At 42.8% G+C, this 13,248-nt stretch overlaps 2 non-coding genes across 2 annotated transcripts; both read left to right on the top strand.

The window, feature by feature from the left end:
- The first annotated feature begins 2,110 nt into the window (after positions 1–2,110).
- LOC138141068 (5S ribosomal RNA) lies at positions 2,111–2,230 on the top strand. The gene has a single exon (XR_011162964.1). It is a non-coding gene; the product is annotated as a 5S ribosomal RNA (ribosomal RNA).
- A 10,168-nt stretch (positions 2,231–12,398) lies between these two features.
- LOC138141067 (5S ribosomal RNA) lies at positions 12,399–12,518 on the top strand. The gene has a single exon (XR_011162963.1). It is a non-coding gene; the product is annotated as a 5S ribosomal RNA (ribosomal RNA).
- The last annotated feature ends 730 nt before the right edge of the window (positions 12,519–13,248 follow it).

The raw sequence follows: 13,248 nt of genomic DNA, 5'->3' as shown, positions 1-13,248 counted from the left end.
ACCAGCCTTGTTAGATTTCTTCGCTTTGGAAGGCGATCGGGGTTTCGGGGCGGCTCTAGTTTTCTTTTCTGCCGAGGAGGCGGCCGATTTCTTGGCTTTCGCTGCGGCGGCGGAGGCAGCGACGGCGCTCTTCTTTTCGGCAGCAGTCTTCTTCGCTTTGGGGGAGGCTTGTTTTTTGGCTGTCTTCGAGGAAGCCTTGTCGGAAGTCGTCGCGACGGCGGTACGTTTGGCGGATGATTTTTTCGTCTTGGATGCGGCGGACGAAGCGGGTTTCCTCTTGTCGGAGGCGGAGGCGACTTTGGCACCACCGGAGGTGGACGAGGCGAGCTTGAACGAACCCGACGCGCCCTTACCTTTCGTCTGAACCAGAGATCCCGACGCCACGGCGCCTTTCAGATATTTCTTGATGAAAGGGGCGACCTTTTCGGCGTCGACTTTGTAATTTGCGGCGACGAACTTCTTGATGGCCTGAAGAGACGATCCTCCGCGTTCCTTGAGTCCCTTGATGGCGTTGTTTACCATCTCGGATGTCGGAGGATGGGACGGTTTCGCCCTGGGATTTTTCGCTTTTTTCTCTTTCTTCGCGTGGGATTGAGGGGTGGCAGCGGAACCGGTGGTGACCGATGATGCTGTTTGATTTTCGACGTCGGCCATCTTTCACGTTAAAACGTTAAAAGTTAATAATAATTATTGAAAAAACACTTGCTCACACACGTACACTTCGAGCACCTCGTGAACGAGAATTGAACAAAAAAATTTTCTAAGTCTTTATAAAATAGTCGCCACTGCGGACGGAAGACTGAACGCGCACCGCGTCCGCCGTCGAAGAAATTGCAGGCCTCGGAATCGTTGCCCGCGTGATGGCATCGTCCTCTTTCCTCGATCACCATCGCCACCGTGTGATCAAGCTGGCCGAACTCGGTTTCCGAAGTTTCCCTGGAGATAGCGAAGTTCGTCTCGGAACGTCGGTGGGTTTCGAATCAGGTACACGCCCCTCCAACCACCAGCCCTAAATCCGGGTCGTCACGGTTTCGATTCGGGACCGACGGTTTACGTCGGCGGTGCGGGGTAGACGCGTCGATTCCGGGAATCCATATTTCGTTCGCCGAAATATTGGTCCATCTCTTCCCGGAATACCGCGCCACCTTCTCGATTTTACGACATCTTCGCGTCGCCAAACGCTTCCGAAACGGTCGAAGCACAGAAAGGACCTGGTGTTCGAACCGAGGCAATTCCGACAACAGGATGCCGCGAACCGCCTCTCCGACGTTCAGGTCGATCGTTTTCGGCGGAAGTTGAAACGGGACGAGTCGACGACGGGTCCCGTTGCCGTCCGGACCCTTCGGGACGGCCGAAAGTCCGTCGAGAGGATCATCCGAAAGGAGACGGTCTTCATCGTCCGACCGATGCCGCACCTACGAGTTTTCCGATATTTTCTTCGACGGATCTTCAGGTTTTCTTCCTTTCTTCCGTCTTTCTCTCTTCGTAATTTCGTGTCCGACCTGCGTCGTCCGAAGTCGGGGTGAAGATCGAAGAAAAAACGCCAAAAATAACAACTCGTCAGCCACGCACACCGCGTTCGAATGTCTAACGGTCCAACTTGGATTTTCGAAGATCGCCGAATCCGAGGGACGATAAATAATAATAATAATAATAATAATGGTAATAAATAATAATGTTAATAATAATAATAATGATATGATGATTATAACGATAATTATTATAGATAGGTAAATAGAAACACAGGTCTCCTCTCGAAAATCGGAACTTCCTGATATTACTTACATATTTCGGTCGATCCAAATGTGGGAATCTCGTCGTCGTCGGAGCAAGCAGCGCGGTAGGTGGGGTGAAATTCTGGATTTTCCACCGCCGCCGGCGGTCGAAAAATGTGCGACGCGGGAGATCGCCAGTCCGTCTAGTAGTCTCTCTTGTCGTTAGAGCGTGACGTGGTGGTTGTTGTGGGATTTCCCGTTAGTTCGGTCCGACGTCGGTCGTCAGAGGGTAAGTGCATACGGAAACGAAACGCATCGCGTTTTGATGTTCATATTCGTGCATCGGAATGTTAAAAGCAATATATTTTACACCAACGATCACACCTAAACACCACGGCAACGGCCATACCACGTTGAAAAGCACCGGTTCTCGTCCGATCACCGAAGTTAAGCAACGTCGGGCGCGGTCAGTACTTGGATGGGTGACCGCTTGGGAACACCGCGTGCCGTTGCCCCCCAACACTTTTTGTTTTTTTTTGAAATCCATAGCAACCACCGAACCGATTTGTTTTTCGTGCAGGTATTCGGAAACATGCACAGACCCGTATAATGTAGATTCATAGCTTTAAGTACTAGATAATTAAGAAAACAATTTTTTTTGTCGATTAATTGTAAACAATTGCAGAATAAAAACTCGTCAAACGGTAAAGGTTGTCGTTCGATCACCGAAGGTAAGCCACGCGGGCAGCGGTCAGCACTTGGACGGGTGACCGGTTCATTATATTCCTTCCGTGAGTTTAACAAAGATAACATATGCAAATGTCGTAAGTGCGACGAGGAAGACGGCGATCTTTTAATGTAAAAAAAATATATATTAGGTTACGCGTACATGCCACTTTGACTGCTGCTTTATTTTTTTGGTTTTTAAATAATTAGAGATCTGAATTCAACATATCAGTTCTATGTTATAATGGACAGACAATGTTGTATTCTTGGCCCCTAACACGTTAAGACCAACATAAAAACTAGAATAACTTACCATTCGTTAAACGTTAAACAATTTCGAACCACGTTTTTTTGAGCTCGAACAAACTCATAACACAACACTCATTTATTAGTCACTGGACCATTGTAAAACGAGAAGAGAGAAAAACCATGCGAAACTATTTTTAAAACGAAGAGAATAAAGGTTTTAAATGGTAGGGCTGTATGACAGACTTGTCAATTATCGTGGGGGGTACGGCTGAGATTTATGACGAAATCGAGCGGCGCCGGCGGTCGGTCACTTTCACGAAAGAGGTCTAAACACGGGTCGTTTACGATACCCTCTGGTTACTAGAAAAGTTCTAGACAGATGTTTGTCGGCTTTTCGAGGTATTTATTTGTGAGTCCAAAGACTCAATGGAGTAATATCGGACTGAAATTCCAAGATTTTGCTGTGTAATCCAAAAAACTATGTTCCTCGTAACATTTAACGATGTGTTAATTCAACTATTATTTTAATTTTTCGTATACGTATTTATACTAAAAAGTACAGCGCTTCCAACAGTGAATTGTGAATTGAAAATGTTTCAAAGAAAGATCGATAGTTTTGAAAAAAATTACATATTAATAAATTTAGATAGATTTAGAAGTATACATTGCACTTACTTTTCAAAATTATTGTACTTCTGATTTGGTTGAAATAACATAATATGTAGCAGTCATAGTCTTGTGTACATTGCAGTCGCGGCTGGTGTTGGGTAAAACCTTTATTTTTTAGGGGGTCATTACCCAAATGACCTCATGGACCAGCCGTTCCTGTTAGGTTTTATATATCAAATTGATTCGTCTGTCTTTTTCATCATGCCTTCGAAAAGCGAGCTCCTGTTTCGCCAAAGTAACTGTGACGTCAATTAAATACGATAATAAAATTCGGTTTTTCCGAACTTATTGTGAGTGAGAGCAGTGAGAGCATCTTCTTTTCGTATCCCACCTCCACCCGGCGGCAGTAGTGCAGTGCTTATCAACATAATTACCGGCGTCTCGCCTCCACATTTTGACTTTTTTGTGTTTTATGTGTTCTCTAAGTCCAAAATTTTTAAATTTTTAAAAAGAGATTGCGGTACTATTCCTGTTGCTGAAATTATAATAATATATTTATTAATTTTTGTATTATATGTCTGTGTTATATTGTGTGAATTTGGAACAGCTATATCTAAAAGATATGCTTGCTTTTGTTGTTTATTTAAAATAATAATGTCTGGTCTGTTATGCTGAATGTGAATGTCAGTTAAAACTGTGCGATCAAAATATAATTTGTAATTGTCATTTTCTAAACAACTTTCTGGTTTATAAATGTAATGTGGTTGTGTATCCTTTAATAAATTGAATTTAACTGCTAAATTCATGTGTATAATTTTTGCGAATATATCATGACGTTTTTTATATTCGCTGTGAGCCAAAACGGTGCAAGATCTTGTATTGCAAATATAAAACCCTCAGCTCTTTAAAATATCTCCCATGTAAAGACTTTTGTTTTATATTTGCTATAGTGTCATATCACGAGCTCTATTGAGAAAATAATTTTTTAGTGAAGCAATTTGATTGTGTTGTAGAATTTCTAGATTTGAAAAACCCCTACCACCATTTTCGCGTGGTAAATTAAATCTTTCAACAGCAGATTTGGGGTGATGTTTACAAAATTTTGTAAAGAGAACTCTAGTTTGAATATTTATATTCTTTAAATTAGTTTTGGACCATTTTATAACACCAAAAGAATAGATTTAATTTGATTTGATTGATTAATACCTAAATATTTATAAAATTCTCCTTTATTTAAATTTTTAATGATTTCTCCTTCTTTAGTTATATATTCTAAATTTTCGTAATGACCACGACATATTGATTGATTTTCAGTTATTGTTAAGTTTTATGTCATCCATATAAAGAAGGTGATTTAATTTAATATTAATTTTATAAATTTTAAGAATTTTAATTAACCATGAATGTGGTACTGAATCATAGGCTTTTTTGTAGTCTATGAATTGTTGTTGCATTATTTTCCAAACGTTTGAGACTTAAAATATTCGTCAAATGTTCTTCTTTTTTTAAATCAGAATACCCCTGACAAATCCGAACATTTTGTTTTGCGGTAGATAAAAGTAAACATGGGCTAAGACAGAATATTAATATTCGGTGTGGAATTTTCCTGCGTTCTTGTTCATTTCTATCGAAGTGCTCACGAAAAGTTGTGAATATCAACACTTTGTAATTGTCGTAGTGAAAAATAAAAAAGATAGCTATGGGGCACAACTTATTTCGCACTTCATTAGAAAAGTAACAGTATTAAAATAAAAAAAATATTTTTCTAAATTTCGAACGTTAGGTCTATCCTGACCAGCCGCCAATTAGTGGTATTATTTTATTTTTTGCTGTTTTCCACAATAGTTATTTTTATATTAAATCATTGATTCAAAAAATTGAAATTAAAAATTCAAATTTTTGAAGGAACTCTGAAGTTTCAATGCAGTGACCATGTTGCTAGGTAACTAATAAAAAACAGTGCGTGAAATGAAAAACAGAAATAGTCGTATGCGTTTTGTATGGTTTCTATGGTTTCGATCTTACTAACAATGCAATGAAAATGACCCACTTCAGGCACAGATAACTATGCGTGAATTTCAATTTTTTGAATCAATTATATAAAAACAAAATTGATTTGGCGGCCGCTACACAAAAGTGGTGGGAGGCGAGAACCTGTTTCCGCCGGTCAATTTTAAAATTAATAAATTTTCCCTGGATACGTATTCGACTTATCCGGTACGAGTTATTTTTAAATTAACTTAATGGCCCGTTGCTCTTGTTCTTTTTACATTGAATATGCGATGTTTTGGCATCGTTAGCAATAGTACAATACTCACGCATTTTTAATCTAAAATTAACAAAACTTGAATGGATCGGGATTATCACACTTCTGAATTGAAGTTTTCATTCGTTTAAAATATAATTGATAGTAATACGTAATGCGGATTGCCTAAACGTTGCTTCCATCACGTCAACATCACACATTCACGTTCGCCCGTAGAAATGGCGTGATGCACACGAAATCGATCCAAAAAGGCTCATAATATTTGTGTCACGCGAATCTACGTCGAAAACTAGAAAAAAAAAAAATTCAATTCGAATTTCAATAATCGAAACGATGCGTCGTCGATACTAAACGTAGGTAGTAACTAAAGTGTGATCGGGTGCGATAAAAGTGTCCGTCAATAATCATCATCCGACAATCATTTAATAGACGAACGCTAATTTTTGGCACTCACTCGGACGACAGAACCAGTCCAGACGGAAACCGGGGCGCGGGGTGGGTGGGTGGTTGTATGTCCGTGAATCTGTCCGGCGCGCGTCAACATTTCAGTTATCGTCGCGAGAGTTAAAACGAAAGGTGGTTAGTGTGAAAGTGACGTTTTTTCGTGGAGACACGTTACGAAGGGTGAGTACCTAATATAATATAAAACCAACCGAAAACCCACAATAGTGCCCCGGTTTATTATCGTGAATAGGTGTTTGGTAAATATTTTCTGTATTCCAACTAGCAAGTCTTTTATCAAAAAACTCCGGCAACATGGCTATTGTGGTATTGTTGATACCACCTAACTGAAGAACTTAGTTAATAACTAAGTCGACGATTTTATCGGGAAATTGAACGGAGAAACAAAAATAGCTCTTAGCGACAGTTGCCTGAAGTCGCAAATAACGGCGATTGACGAAATCACGTTTTTTTTTATTTTAATTCCAATGAACAATACACAGGGTCACAATTATCTGTTATGTATTCTATAATGTTTTGCAAAGTAAATAATGTGAGTTGTCATGCGTAATATTAATTAGCTAAGTAATTTTTGCAAGTATTTTATGTCAGATATGCAATGTATAATAACGTAATGTTGCAAAGTATTTTAATTTTTATGCTAGGTAGAGATAATAACTCGACAATAACTCTTCTCTAATGAAAAAAAAAAATAGAAAATGATTTAGGAACATAAAAAATCTCATTAAAACAGGAACAATTGAAATTAAAATAAACATAACATTCTGTACTAAAGTACAGTTTTGTTCACTCCTTTTTTCAAAGTCTTCTGTCCTCTCATTTGCACATACTGCTATTCCAAAACAGTGAAATTGTCTGTTTCAGGGAATCCTTAACGTTCCTTGCTAATGTCAACAACGTTTTCGATGAAACAAAGAGTCGGAAAAATGTCGGCTCATTGTATTCAATAACATACGCGACTACAAAACCATCTGTATCATTTGTAGGAATCGCGGTTTTTTCGATGAGAATTCGTTCTAATTTTTTCTTTCTTAAAAAAGCTAAGTAATTTTAATTTCACTAAAGATGAACATTTAGGCTATATGCTGGGTAATGCAAATCCATCAACCATCAACTAGGTTGTTCAGCAGATGTACGATTGTTTATTTGATTTCTTCTTCCGAAGAGTTGTATTCTGGCAAAATAGAAATTTATTCATAACATAACCTCAATCAACTAAATTATTTCGAATACAATAACCACATAACTACAAGTTGGATAGGCATGGGTGCAAAATACCGATAATGCATGAAACCTAATAATAATAATAATGACATAATAAAAGTTAATTAAAAATCGCTGTTTCACGTCTTTTTCTTTTTTGTTCGAGAGTTTTTGTGGTTCTGAAAAGAACCGTTTATAAATGTGTCGAAAACGAAAAACATCTATTTCGAACTGGTGTACTTGGTGACGGCTTTGGTACCTTCGGAGACGGCGTGCTTGGCCAACTCACCGGGCAACAACAGACGCACGGCAGTTTGAATTTCTCTGCTGGTGATCGTCGAACGTTTGTTGTAGTGTGCCAGACGGGAAGCTTCAGCGGCGATACGTTCGAAGATGTCGTTCACGAAACTGTTCATTATGCTCATAGCCTTACTAGAGATACCGGTGTCGGGATGGACTTGTTTCAACACCTTGTAGATGTAGATGGCATAGCTCTCCTTCCTCCTGCGCTTCTTTTTTTTGTCGCTCTTGGAAATGTTCTTCTGAGCTTTCCCGGCCTTCTTGGCTGCCTTACCACTTGTCTTCGGCGGCATTTTTCAATTCAATTCGATTCAACAAACTCGCGAACTGCTCTGACTCGTGTGCGTGCGTTAACTTTGCACCACCACCTTTCTGATAGGTAGTGTGTTCACCAGAACCCCACCTGAAAACGGGCTCCCACCAATCGTCACGTCCTATTCTCCTATCACGGAGGCTATAAATTCGAAGCACAGCTACCAGCTTTTACAATCGACGAGTCCCGTCCGTCAGTTTTATTACTTCTCGTGGTGTCTAACGAACGAACTTAAAATGTCAGGTCGCGGTAAAGGAGGTAAAGTGAAGGGAAAAGCGAAATCCCGTTCGAGCCGTGCCGGTCTCCAGTTTCCGGTGGGTAGGATACATCGTCTTCTCAGAAAAGGAAATTACGCGGAACGCGTCGGTGCAGGAGCTCCCGTCTATTTGGCCGCCGTCATGGAGTACTTAGCCGCCGAAGTTCTAGAATTGGCAGGAAACGCTGCCCGTGACAACAAGAAGACACGTATTATACCGCGTCATCTGCAGCTGGCCATCAGAAACGACGAGGAATTGAACAAACTCCTGTCCGGAGTTACGATCGCCCAAGGCGGTGTCTTACCCAACATTCAGGCCGTACTTTTACCCAAAAAAACCGAGAAGAAACCTTAAACGAACGATCGATCCATCTCCGTGGCGAAAACTCAAAATATCGGCCCTTCTCAGGGCCACTATAGCTTTTTTTTTTCGTAAAATGACCGATGCATCTTTTCTTTTTGTATTATTATCATTTACGACTGCAATGCCAAAAGGAAAGCAAGGGGTGTTTACGATCTTGGTACATTTATCAGGTAGTCAGTTAGTAATAATTGTCCGTTGTTTCTCGAAAGAACATCATGTTTCTTTTTTTTCCTCTTATTTTTATTTTGTGGTTCTGAAAAGAACCGATTTTGTATTTCGTATTTTATTCTGGTTTTCTCGAACGGTGAAGAGCGCCAGGAAATTAACCTCCGAAACCGTAGAGGGTGCGTCCTTGACGTTTCAAAGCGTAGACGACGTCCATCGCTGTCACGGTTTTACGTTTGGCGTGTTCCGTGTAGGTGACGGCATCTCGGATGACATTTTCCAAGAACACTTTCAGGACTCCGCGAGTTTCTTCGTAGATCAAACCGGAAATACGTTTCACGCCGCCACGACGAGCCAATCTTCTGATAGCGGGTTTCGTGATGCCCTGGATGTTGTCACGCAGGACTTTGCGATGACGCTTCGCTCCTCCTTTTCCCAATCCTTTGCCTCCTTTACCGCGACCGGTCATCTTTTCAGATTATTTCAACTGACACAAAATACCTGCACACCTCGTCCCTAGGAAGTCAACTACCGCAAAATTTCAACTAACGGAGCCTTATATAGATTCAACGGTTCACCATCGACCAATCGACGAAGTCAGCCGTTGACTTTGTTCACGTATAAAAGTACAATTTAATATGGCGGAATTTTTAGTACCCGTTTACCTTTCGACGCGTGCACGTCTAACGATCGTCAGAGTCGATTTTAATAATTGTCAGTTTTGTTTTTCATTCGTTTCATTCGAAATGGCCAGGACCAAGCAGACCGCACGCAAGTCCACCGGAGGAAAAGCCCCCAGGAAACAACTGGCTACCAAAGCGGCCAGGAAAAGCGCTCCCGCCACTGGCGGCGTCAAGAAGCCCCACCGTTACAGACCTGGTACCGTGGCTCTGCGTGAGATCCGTCGTTACCAGAAAAGTACCGAGTTGCTCATCCGCAAGCTTCCCTTTCAACGTTTGGTGAGGGAGATCGCTCAGGATTTCAAAACCGATTTGCGCTTCCAAAGCTCCGCCGTGATGGCCCTCCAGGAAGCGAGCGAAGCTTACTTGGTCGGTCTGTTCGAGGACACGAATTTGTGCGCCATCCACGCCAAACGTGTAACCATCATGCCAAAGGACATCCAACTTGCCAGACGTATTCGGGGTGAACGCGCTTAAATTTTTCCACATCGTGTTTCGGAAGAACAACACGAAACACGAATTTTATAACAAAAAAATCGGTTCTTTTCAGAACCTCAAACTTTACAGGCAAAAAAAAAAATATATCGCCCTTCAACCGGAAATGAATAAAATAAAAATGTCAATAATCGGTCGGTCCTCTCGATTCGGGTTGGGTTGCGGTCGTTCGTAAAATTTTATTGCATCCTGTCATCACCTACCTGCCAGCTGATGCTATCTATTTTATTTGGTTTCGCCCGTAAGGATAGTTTTATTTCTTTTTTTCGTCGTAGATTATCGTGTGGCCCTGAAAAGGGCCATTTGTGCGTGCCCCGTTGCCGGTAGTACGATGATGACGTCGGAACGAGGCACAGCCGAACGAACATGAGTCGAGTATCCATCCACGTTTCTCACTTTTTCCTCTTCGGCGAAGCGGCCTTTTTCACCTTGACAGGAATGGCTTTGGCTGTCTTGGGTTTGGGTGCTTTGGGTTTTTTAGTCGGACCAGCCTTGTTAGATTTCTTCGCTTTGGAAGGCGATCGGGGTTTCGGGGCGGCTCTAGTTTTCTTTTCTGCCGAGGAGGCGGCCGATTTCTTGGCTTTCGCTGCGGCGGCGGAGGCAGCGACGGCGCTCTTCTTTTCGGCAGCAGTCTTCTTCGCTTTGGGGGAGGCTTGTTTTTTGGCTGTCTTCGAGGAAGCCTTGTCGGAAGTCGTCGCGACGGCGGTACGTTTGGCGGATGATTTTTTCGTCTTGGATGCGGCGGACGAAGCGGGTTTCCTCTTGTCGGAGGCGGAGGCGACTTTGGCACCACCGGAGGTGGACGAGGCGAGCTTGAACGAACCCGACGCGCCCTTACCTTTCGTCTGAACCAGAGATCCCGACGCCACGGCGCCTTTCAGATATTTCTTGATGAAAGGGGCGACCTTTTCGGCGTCGACTTTGTAATTTGCGGCGACGAACTTCTTGATGGCCTGAAGAGACGATCCTCCGCGTTCCTTGAGTCCCTTGATGGCGTTGTTTACCATCTCGGATGTCGGAGGATGGGACGGTTTCGCCCTGGGATTTTTCGCTTTTTTCTCTTTCTTCGCGTGGGATTGAGGGGTGGCAGCGGAACCGGTGGTGACCGATGATGCTGTTTGATTTTCGACGTCGGCCATCTTTCACGTTAAAACGTTAAAAGTTAATAATAATTATTGAAAAAACACTTGCTCACACACGTACACTTCGAGCACCTCGTGAACGAGAATTGAACAAAAAAATTTTCTAAGTCTTTATAAAATAGTCGCCACTGCGGACGGAAGACTGAACGCGCACCGCGTCCGCCGTCGAAGAAATTGCAGGCCTCGGAATCGTTGCCCGCGTGATGGCATCGTCCTCTTTCCTCGATCACCATCGCCACCGTGTGATCAAGCTGGCCGAACTCGGTTTCCGAAGTTTCCCTGGAGATAGCGAAGTTCGTCTCGGAACGTCGGTGGGTTTCGAATCAGGTACACGCCCCTCCAACCACCAGCCCTAAATCCGGGTCGTCACGGTTTCGATTCGGGACCGACGGTTTACGTCGGCGGTGCGGGGTAGACGCGTCGATTCCGGGAATCCATATTTCGTTCGCCGAAATATTGGTCCATCTCTTCCCGGAATACCGCGCCACCTTCTCGATTTTACGACATCTTCGCGTCGCCAAACGCTTCCGAAACGGTCGAAGCACAGAAAGGACCTGGTGTTCGAACCGAGGCAATTCCGACAACAGGATGCCGCGAACCGCCTCTCCGACGTTCAGGTCGATCGTTTTCGGCGGAAGTTGAAACGGGACGAGTCGACGACGGGTCCCGTTGCCGTCCGGACCCTTCGGGACGGCCGAAAGTCCGTCGAGAGGATCATCCGAAAGGAGACGGTCTTCATCGTCCGACCGATGCCGCACCTACGAGTTTTCCGATATTTTCTTCGACGGATCTTCAGGTTTTCTTCCTTTCTTCCGTCTTTCTCTCTTCGTAATTTCGTGTCCGACCTGCGTCGTCCGAAGTCGGGGTGAAGATCGAAGAAAAAACGCCAAAAATAACAACTCGTCAGCCACGCACACCGCGTTCGAATGTCTAACGGTCCAACTTGGATTTTCGAAGATCGCCGAATCCGAGGGACGATAAATAATAATAATAATAATAATAATGGTAATAAATAATAATGTTAATAATAATAATAATGATATGATGATTATAACGATAATTATTATAGATAGGTAAATAGAAACACAGGTCTCCTCTCGAAAATCGGAACTTCCTGATATTACTTACATATTTCGGTCGATCCAAATGTGGGAATCTCGTCGTCGTCGGAGCAAGCAGCGCGGTAGGTGGGGTGAAATTCTGGATTTTCCACCGCCGCCGGCGGTCGAAAAATGTGCGACGCGGGAGATCGCCAGTCCGTCTAGTAGTCTCTCTTGTCGTTAGAGCGTGACGTGGTGGTTGTTGTGGGATTTCCCGTTAGTTCGGTCCGACGTCGGTCGTCAGAGGGTAAGTGCATACGGAAACGAAACGCATCGCGTTTTGATGTTCATATTCGTGCATCGGAATGTTAAAAGCAATATATTTTACACCAACGATCACACCTAAACACCACGGCAACGGCCATACCACGTTGAAAAGCACCGGTTCTCGTCCGATCACCGAAGTTAAGCAACGTCGGGCGCGGTCAGTACTTGGATGGGTGACCGCTTGGGAACACCGCGTGCCGTTGCCCCCCAACACTTTTTGTTTTTTTTTTGAAATCCATAGCAACCACCGAACCGATTTGTTTTTCGTGCAGGTATTCGGAAACATGCACAGACCCGTATAATGTAGATTCATAGCTTTAAGTACTAGATAATTAAGAAAACAATTTTTTTTGTCGATTAATTGTAAACAATTGCAGAATAAAAACTCGTCAAACGGTAAAGGTTGTCGTTCGATCACCGAAGGTAAGCCACGCGGGCAGCGGTCAGCACTTGGACGGGTGACCGGTTCATTATATTCCTTCCGTGAGTTTAACAAAGATAACATATGCAAATGTCGTAAGTGCGACGAGGAAGACGGCGATCTTTTAATGTAAAAAAAATATATATTAGGTTACGCGTACATGCCACTTTGACTGCTGCTTTATTTTTTTGGTTTTTAAATAATTAGAGATCTGAATTCAACATATCAGTTCTATGTTATAATGGACAGACAATGTTGTATTCTTGGCCCCTAACACGTTAAGACCAACATAAAAACTAGAATAACTTACCATTCGTTAAACGTTAAACAATTTCGAACCACGTTTTTTTGAGCTCGAACAAACTCATAACACAACACTCATTTATTAGTCACTGGACCATTGTAAAACGAGAAGAGAGAAAAACCATGCGAAACTATTTTTAAAACGAAGAGAATAAAGGTTTTAAATGGTAGGGCTGTATGACAGACTTGTCAATTATCGTGGGGGGTACGGC

Source organism: Tenebrio molitor, unplaced genomic scaffold (assembly GCF_963966145.1).
Source record: "Tenebrio molitor unplaced genomic scaffold, icTenMoli1.1 SCAFFOLD_867, whole genome shotgun sequence".
In the NCBI taxonomy this organism is placed as follows: domain Eukaryota; kingdom Metazoa; phylum Arthropoda; class Insecta; order Coleoptera; family Tenebrionidae; genus Tenebrio; species Tenebrio molitor.
The sequence above is the reverse complement of the archived record's forward strand: the minus strand, read 5'-3'. Positions and strand labels throughout refer to the sequence as shown.